Consider the following 7744-nt stretch of genomic DNA (forward strand, 5'->3'; position numbering starts at 1 on the left):
TTGTTCCCTCCCTCCCTGCAGTGGATAGAGAGGAGTTAAAGTGGGCAACGGAGTAGAAGAAAGATAGTAAGAGGTTTTTGTATCGCATAGTAATTGTAGATGAAGAGACAGGAACAGGAGCTTTTTTGTTTTTAATCAAGAACACTAGAAGGTGAGGATTCAGGTGTGTGTGTGATAGACGGATAGAGAACCAGTGGACAGATAGAAGTGGTGAAGGGGTGTGTTCCACAATATCAGCCTGCCATTGTCACAGGAAATATTAGGCAGGACAAGGGTTGTCGGGGTAAGGATGCTGACTTTTGAAACGGAGGAGGGGTGGAAAGCAGCAGGTGTAACCACTTGGGGTGGGACTCTGAGGAGAGAGAGGTGTGGACACAGCAGTAAAAAGTTGAAAAAAAAAAGAGGGGTGTTTTCCCAAAGCCAGACAACCACTGCAGAGCCTGTAGCTGAGATTTTTTTTCAGAGTTTTGTTATGCTGCTGCTGCTGCTGCTGCACCACTGAATCGATGAGAAGAGGAGAGAGGAGAAAGGGTAGGAGGGTCAGCCTGGTCGGGGTTGTTTCTCTGCAGTGGAGGCTTTTTGTCCCACCTTCCACCTTATCCCCTTGTGCTTCGTACTGACAGAGCCACATCTCGCTCTCTCTTTCATGTTGTCATTCTCACTGGAGTCTCACCAGTCTGCCTTTGTTTTCTCTCTGTCTCTTTTTTTCTTATCCTAATTTTCCTTCAGACAGGACTTCTGATACCTGGTGCCCCGCTGTCTAAAACTAATCTGGCAACCTCTGGTAAAGTTCTCTCAGAGTTTTGCTGTGTGCAGACATTAGAGCTAGCCAAGAACCTACACTTTTCATCTTTAGCCGCAGGATCTGCCAAATAATGACTTAGCACAATTGCCCAAAACTTCTTATAATTGAGTTTGTCTGCAAGCCAATTTAAAGAGGTATGGTAGTCTTTTGCACCTTTTCTTAGGGCTGCACTGATCCAGTCTAACTAATAAAGGATGTATTGACATTGACATTACAAGGAAAGGCGAACTACATGTAAGAAATTAACAGTAGGTAGCACGAGCTGTACTAGTTCCTGCCCATGAGCAATGACTCCAGTGGTTGAAAGTCACAGCTTGCAGAGTCCAGAGTTGTGTGTTCCCAGTCAAGGTTTTCAGCAGGTCACCCCTACCTTCCATGTGGGTCGCTATTTCCAGCCTCACTGATGATGAATACTCACAGTGCTTTTGATATGAGCTACACTTTCTCATTGCTGATTTATGAAGGACAGCACATCTATTTGAACTGTAACTAATCGTTTATAGAAGCTCATACTGAACATCAGTAATGTATTTTGTACATCTAAAAGCTGCATATTTCCAAGACATTTCATGTTTTGTGTATGTTAATGTGGTGATCATGTCAGTGTTTGTGTGTGCAGGATGAATATTTATAATTCATTTAGTTAACAGAAGGCTTGAGGGCTGTGGTTTGTGTCCAGTTCTTTATCTGTGTGGTTTGTGTGTGTTTTTCTTTCAGTGTGTGGTTTGGACTACAGAGAGAGAGAGAGAGAGAGACACAGACAGTAAGTCAGAAAAAAAGAGAGAGCATGAGGGAAGCTGATAGAAGGGGGCAGGAAACTAGACCAAACATGGGCACAGGTGACGCACAGAGGATACCCAGTTTCCATAGCAACAGGCAGGTGCAAGGCACTGGGAGCTGATCAAGCTTTCGATCTGCTTAAGTGAAAGATTTGCATACACGTTGTAGTGTGAGTAGCCAGTTCACACACAGGCATGCACAAAATGTGCAGTATACTCACACAGTCAGAGGTTTGTATGTGATTTTTTGGGAAAAACACAGAACTCACAGAGCATGTGAAGAACTGTGCTGAGGTAAATGGTAAAAGGAACACAGAGCACAAACCAGACTGGAACATAGCATGGTGGATTAAAGGGAGTTGACAAGAAGGGGAAAGGATGAGGCAGGAGCGTGAGATTAAAGGGGAAGGAGCTCTTGGGGCAAGAAGTGTTGATCTGTACCCTTCTGCTGTGATCCATGAACAAGGAGGGGAAAAGACTGGATAAGAGGGAGGAACCGGGGAGGAGGAGGAGGGGAGAAGGGAAGGTATGAAGGAGGGAAGTTAAGGAACTTAAAGGCAGCCATATAGATTTTTCTGTCCAAAAAATGTTATTAGATTGTTTTGAAAAAAAAGACTGTTTGTAGACAAAATAAGAAGCTACTGTGTGTGGGATTCTGAAGCAACAGGAAGTTGACTGAAATTGTAACTCTACATGATTATAGCATTTTGAAACATGTCTGTTATTAAAGGGGAATGAAAAGTCAGACACCAAGGACAAGACTAATTAGTGAAATACATAGATAACAGTTCACACTTCCAGTCAGTTATAGTGTGGCAGTGGTTTGTACACATGTGAAATTTCAGACATAGCTGGGTAAAGAATAAAAAAAGAGCTTGAGGGAGAAAGTTCAAACCTTCAGTCTTTCTCAGACCTAAACACTGTAGAGGGGACATGGCTAGTTGGTTTTTTGGCCTCGGAAAGTTGCAGAAATTGTCAGACACAGAGATCCCTGTACTAAAGTTGATACAAGGACCTGTTAGATTACCCATCAATTCAATTCAATTCAATTCAATTCAATTTTATTTGTATAGCGCCAAATCACAATACAAATCATCTCAAGGCACTTTACAAAAACTAAAACTAAAAACCCAACAATTCCCTTATGAGCAAGCACTTGGTGACAGTGGAGAGGAAAAAACTCCCTTTAACGGAAGAAAAAAAACCTCCAGCAGAACCAGGCTCAGTTTGGGCGGCCATCTGCCTCGACCGGACCATCATGCACCAGTTACCCCAAAATGAGATCAAATCATCCTGGACGACATGAATTGCTGGACCAACTTTTATGGCAGTTCTTAAAAATTTAAATAGTTCACTAAAAAACACAAATGTCAATATTGCATTGGCAGTAGACCAACCAGAACCATGGGTGCCATAGGATTCATTCTCTGGAGACCATAAACATCTTCACAAAGTCAAGTAGCTGATAGATGCTAAATAGAAAATATTCTCAGAGAAACTGGTACAGTTAATATGTTTCTGCCAGCCCATTCATTGTCAGTGTAGCCCATTCAGTTGGGTATTGGTGGGAATTACTCTGCTCAGTACGTTTTTGATACAGCCCCTTATGGTGCCGAAACCAGGGATTGTCAAACAACACATAGTTGTGCAAATGGGCTTGTTTATATAATTAAACAACACTGGATTGAATTTTATATCTTGTAAAACTTCCCTCCTGACATCTTGCTTTTTAGTCTCTACATTTTAAGGTCGCTTTGTAAATAATGGACAATCAGGTGCTGTGAATTACATCGAATTAAAATCATAGTGACTCAGAAATGTGAACATAATGGCTTATTTGTATTTGTCAACTTAAAATGTATTGTTTAAACAACAGGGCCATTTAAACAAGAGGCAAAGTGGCAATGCAAAAAGGAAATGAGCAAAGTAGGACAGGAAACTGAAAGAGTGGGGGGGGGGGGGGGTAGGAAGAGGGAGAATTAGAAAGCAAGACAAGACGACATTTATTACTAGGAAATATGAATCAGTTTATTTGTACAGTACCATGTGTGACAGTCTGTAGTCACCATAAAAAACACCCAGAAATGCTTTTTTTTTAACCTGGTCTGATAGAGAGCTCACTGTTTCATTGCTCACTGGGCATTTCAACCCTAGTCATGCAGCAGAGCAATCTCAGCTGTTAAACATTCACACACACACACACACACATATTTATGTGCAATTTTATATATGCACATATGGGAGATTGAGAGTACGCACATTTTGCGTTCAGTCGGCAGTAATGTGCCACTTCCGGTGAGTTGGCCAGAAGGGACATTGGGTTCTGGGCCAGTGCACCCTAGTAACTTATGTTCTGGTTTGTTTTCCTCTGTTATTTTGGTACATTACCTCGTGTTACCTTATGTTACATTACCTTATCTTGTGTTACTTGATCTGACACTACTTAGGGTTTGTGTGTGTTTTATTGGATTAAATTAAGTTACTTGATAACTTACATAACCTTATGTTGCAGTATGTCCTTCTGTGTTTTTCTCTGTCCATCTACTTTGCCCCTGCTCTGTCCTGCTCTATGTTCTCCTCTGCTCTGTTGTGCTCTGCTGTTTACACACACACCTTCTGACTTCAGTTTTTTTGCCCTTTCTGTTGACTTACAATAGCACCCATAATCAGTTTTATGTGCTACACACTAGTGAGAATAGATTAAAAGAGGAGAAAGGAGAGATGAGAGAAAGAAAAGTAAGAAGCAAACTAAAGGAAAAAAAAACAGAAAGCCAAGGATATGAAAGACAAGATAAACTAGGCCAGTGAGGTGTAGAGCTGCAGGTCAATATGGATCGATTCTCGCTCTGACAGCCACCATCCTCACCATCGGATACAAGACCTTCAGTCCCACACTTATCAGTGTCACCACTCACTCCTGATCAGTACCTCAATCTATCAGACTATCACTCTCCCCAGCGGGCTAGATGACACTGAAAGCTATTCCTCATACACATCTTTGTTTATGTGCATTGATATGCAGCTTGTGGAGTTTGTTTGTAAACAGATTTATTTGCTCACCACGTTTTCCTCACAAGTCCAAGAGTCAAAAATGTTCAATCCAGGTAATCCAAAACATACAAAAGTAACAACAAGAGTGATAAACCATATGCAGAGCCATATAATGTGATGTTGTTGACTCCTTACACATTAATGCAACATTAATAGAAAAAATAACATATGATCATATTTAATATATTTTTAAGTATCCAACATCTGAAGGTTGCAGTTCACCATCTCACCTTTAGATGCTGTGAAATCTTTGACGTTTTACACATTGCACCTTTAAATAAATTTTTCAGTGCCAGAAAATGCTCCATTTGTAAGGAGCAGTAAGTAAAAATCCTACTTTTCAGCTAAATGTACTCAAATATCAACGGTGAAAAAGACAAAAAAAAAAGGAAAAAGTTATCCTGAGAGTTTTTACTACCTTATATTTTGCTGTGCAGTTTATGCTATAGCCATAAATCATATTTGTGTTTGTTATATATCTAGTCTTTGAAATCTTCAACAATAAAGCAACTGGTTAACTGTCACATAAATACATTACAGTAGACAGGATTGCATTTCTTCACTGTAGTGAAAGCAAAAAAGAAAACCTCAAATAACTGCACCTAAAAAATGTAATGAAATACTGCACTTGAGTAAACAGACTAATAAAACTCAAGTATAGAAACCAAGGTAGTGTACATGGAAATGCACTCACTGCTGTTTTATAGATGTTGATCCATCCTGAGAAATACATACAAGCTGATGAAACATTTCAGCACAACAGCTACATGTGAGATGCGCATGTCGTGACAAAGGCTGATGAGAAAGAGGTCTAACAGTGTGTTTTGGTACGATGACTAAGGACTGATATTTGAGGGAAAGGAGAGAGAGGCAGATTTTAGTGCTGAGTCACAGCAAAGCTGCTGCAGCACCCTCCCCCACACTGAGCTGCACAGCCTGGCTGACTGGCTTCATCTCTCATCCTGCCCCCTTGTCTCCTCATAAACACATACAGTCCCCTCTCTGTACACCCCACAGAGTGTCTTCCATCTCTGCCTCCTCTTCGTCTTTAATGTCATTCTTCTGTCTCGGTCGTTTTTATCCTTTCTGGATCTTTCACACCTCTTTTTCTGTTTATAGCCTCTGCCTATTGTTTTTTTTTTTTTTCGCCTCGTCATGCTTTCACAGCTCACCCCCATCCTCTTCTCCAGCCTCCCACCTTCCGTGTGAAGTTTAATTAAGAAAGAAATCAGTGAAAGAGGGGGAGTGAGATCAGAGTGTGCAAGCTTGTCTGCTCCAGGGTTGATAATGCTGCAGCTAATCTTCTCCTCCACTTGCTGTGTTTTGCTCTTTGACCGTAAGACCAGGCACAGTTAAATCCAAGCGCTCCATCCCGTGAGTTCCCCAGACACTTCAAACACACACACACACACACACTCCTTGCAAATACCTTTCAGACCTCAAAGGCCTCTTCTGAAAAGTTAGTTACTTATCTTTTGAATAATCAACGTTTTACCATCATGAAGCATCATATTATATGCAAATACTATGACAATGACCAACTCACTTCCAAATCCACAAGCGAACAAACCGGCAGTGTTAAAACCTCATCACATTGCTCAGTGTGGAGTGTCTCCATGAAGGATAAAATGTGAAAGATAAGCAGCACAAGTGCCAGGGGGGACGTTTCTCGCAATGAGCTGATAATGCCTGGTTCAGATGGCTGATTACATTCATTAAACAAAAAAAAAAAAAAAAAAGATACATTTTAAAATTTCACTGTATTAATAGAATAGCATTTAAAATGAGATTAACCTGATTCAAGTTATAATAATGTACTCTCACAAATCTGGTACTCTGGGAAAAAGAAAAAGGTTGTTTTTTTTTTTTGGAGGAAATATGCTGAGTCATTGAACGAAAAACAGTCATTTGTAGTTCTGGATGGCATCAAATCCACTATAGACTGAATGTGTGAGCATGTGTCTGAATATCCATGTGTTGTAAAAAAGGCGTAAATGAATGAACATCAGCATCATGGGTAGTGCATGTTATACTGGAAACAAATATTAGGTCATGTTTCAGTCTAAAATATCATTTTAAAATATACCTCTTTGTGTGCAAAACACACATATATCAAGAAACAGAATATGTGGGATGTTTCCTGTTATTGGCAAGACACATTATTAGTGCACACTGCTGTAAGATTTCAACAGATAAGCATTGTTAATATCACACTTCTTTGAGTATAACAGTCTTAAAATGTGGGAAGGTAATGTCTCCGTAAGAAAATAGAAATACCTATGATGGAAATGGGAAAGTAGAAAAGGCCTCATTATTAACTGTTTACTGTAGTATTAATCACTGCAGCACAGGACTTTTATTTTGTCTATTTACTCATGGGGTGGCTGCTTTTTTTTGCCCAAACACCAGGTGTAACAGGTGTATACAGCCATGAAAGCCCTTAATGGACACACACCTGTGGCATTGTGTCATGTGATGTGTATCACATGACAAAAATTCAGTGCAGGATTATTGAAATGGGTGAATGTTTCAGTATTTCAGGTTTGTTTTTGGAGTGAAATGATAGGTAGTGATATCTGATGTCAAATAATGATATAAGAAAGCTACATTTCTGTCAAAATGTCTATGTGTTAAATTTACACAGAGCCAACAAATGTCTTCATCCACCATAATTAGCTATTAGAAAAACTACAAAAAAGATGATCCAAACTGATAAAGCAGACAGAAGACATGGTATGGTGGCTGGGACGTTTCAATCTGGACAGCAAATGTTGTTTTGCAGCACGTCTATGTTGAGAAAATAGGACAATAACATATATGATGTGTTGAAGTGTGTCAGATCGCCCTCAGTGTGTGTTGCCCTTTAGAGGCCTGTGGCCCTCAATTTGAAAACCCCATCAAACCAAACTTCCATCCATCACTAATTTGTTATACCCCTGTAATATTATTTCAGAGGCGTGTGAATGAACGAGGGACCTGTTGATTCATTCTCCTCACTTACTCCACATACACACACATCTTGTGGACAAATTGAGTCAGCACACACACTCACACTCTCTTTTCTTCTCCGGCTCTCCTCTCCAAATGGATATTTCATGCAGAGTTATCA

The sequence above is a fragment of the Mastacembelus armatus genome, chromosome 24, assembly GCF_900324485.2.
Source record: "Mastacembelus armatus chromosome 24, fMasArm1.2, whole genome shotgun sequence".
NCBI lineage: Eukaryota > Metazoa > Chordata > Actinopteri > Synbranchiformes > Mastacembelidae > Mastacembelus > Mastacembelus armatus.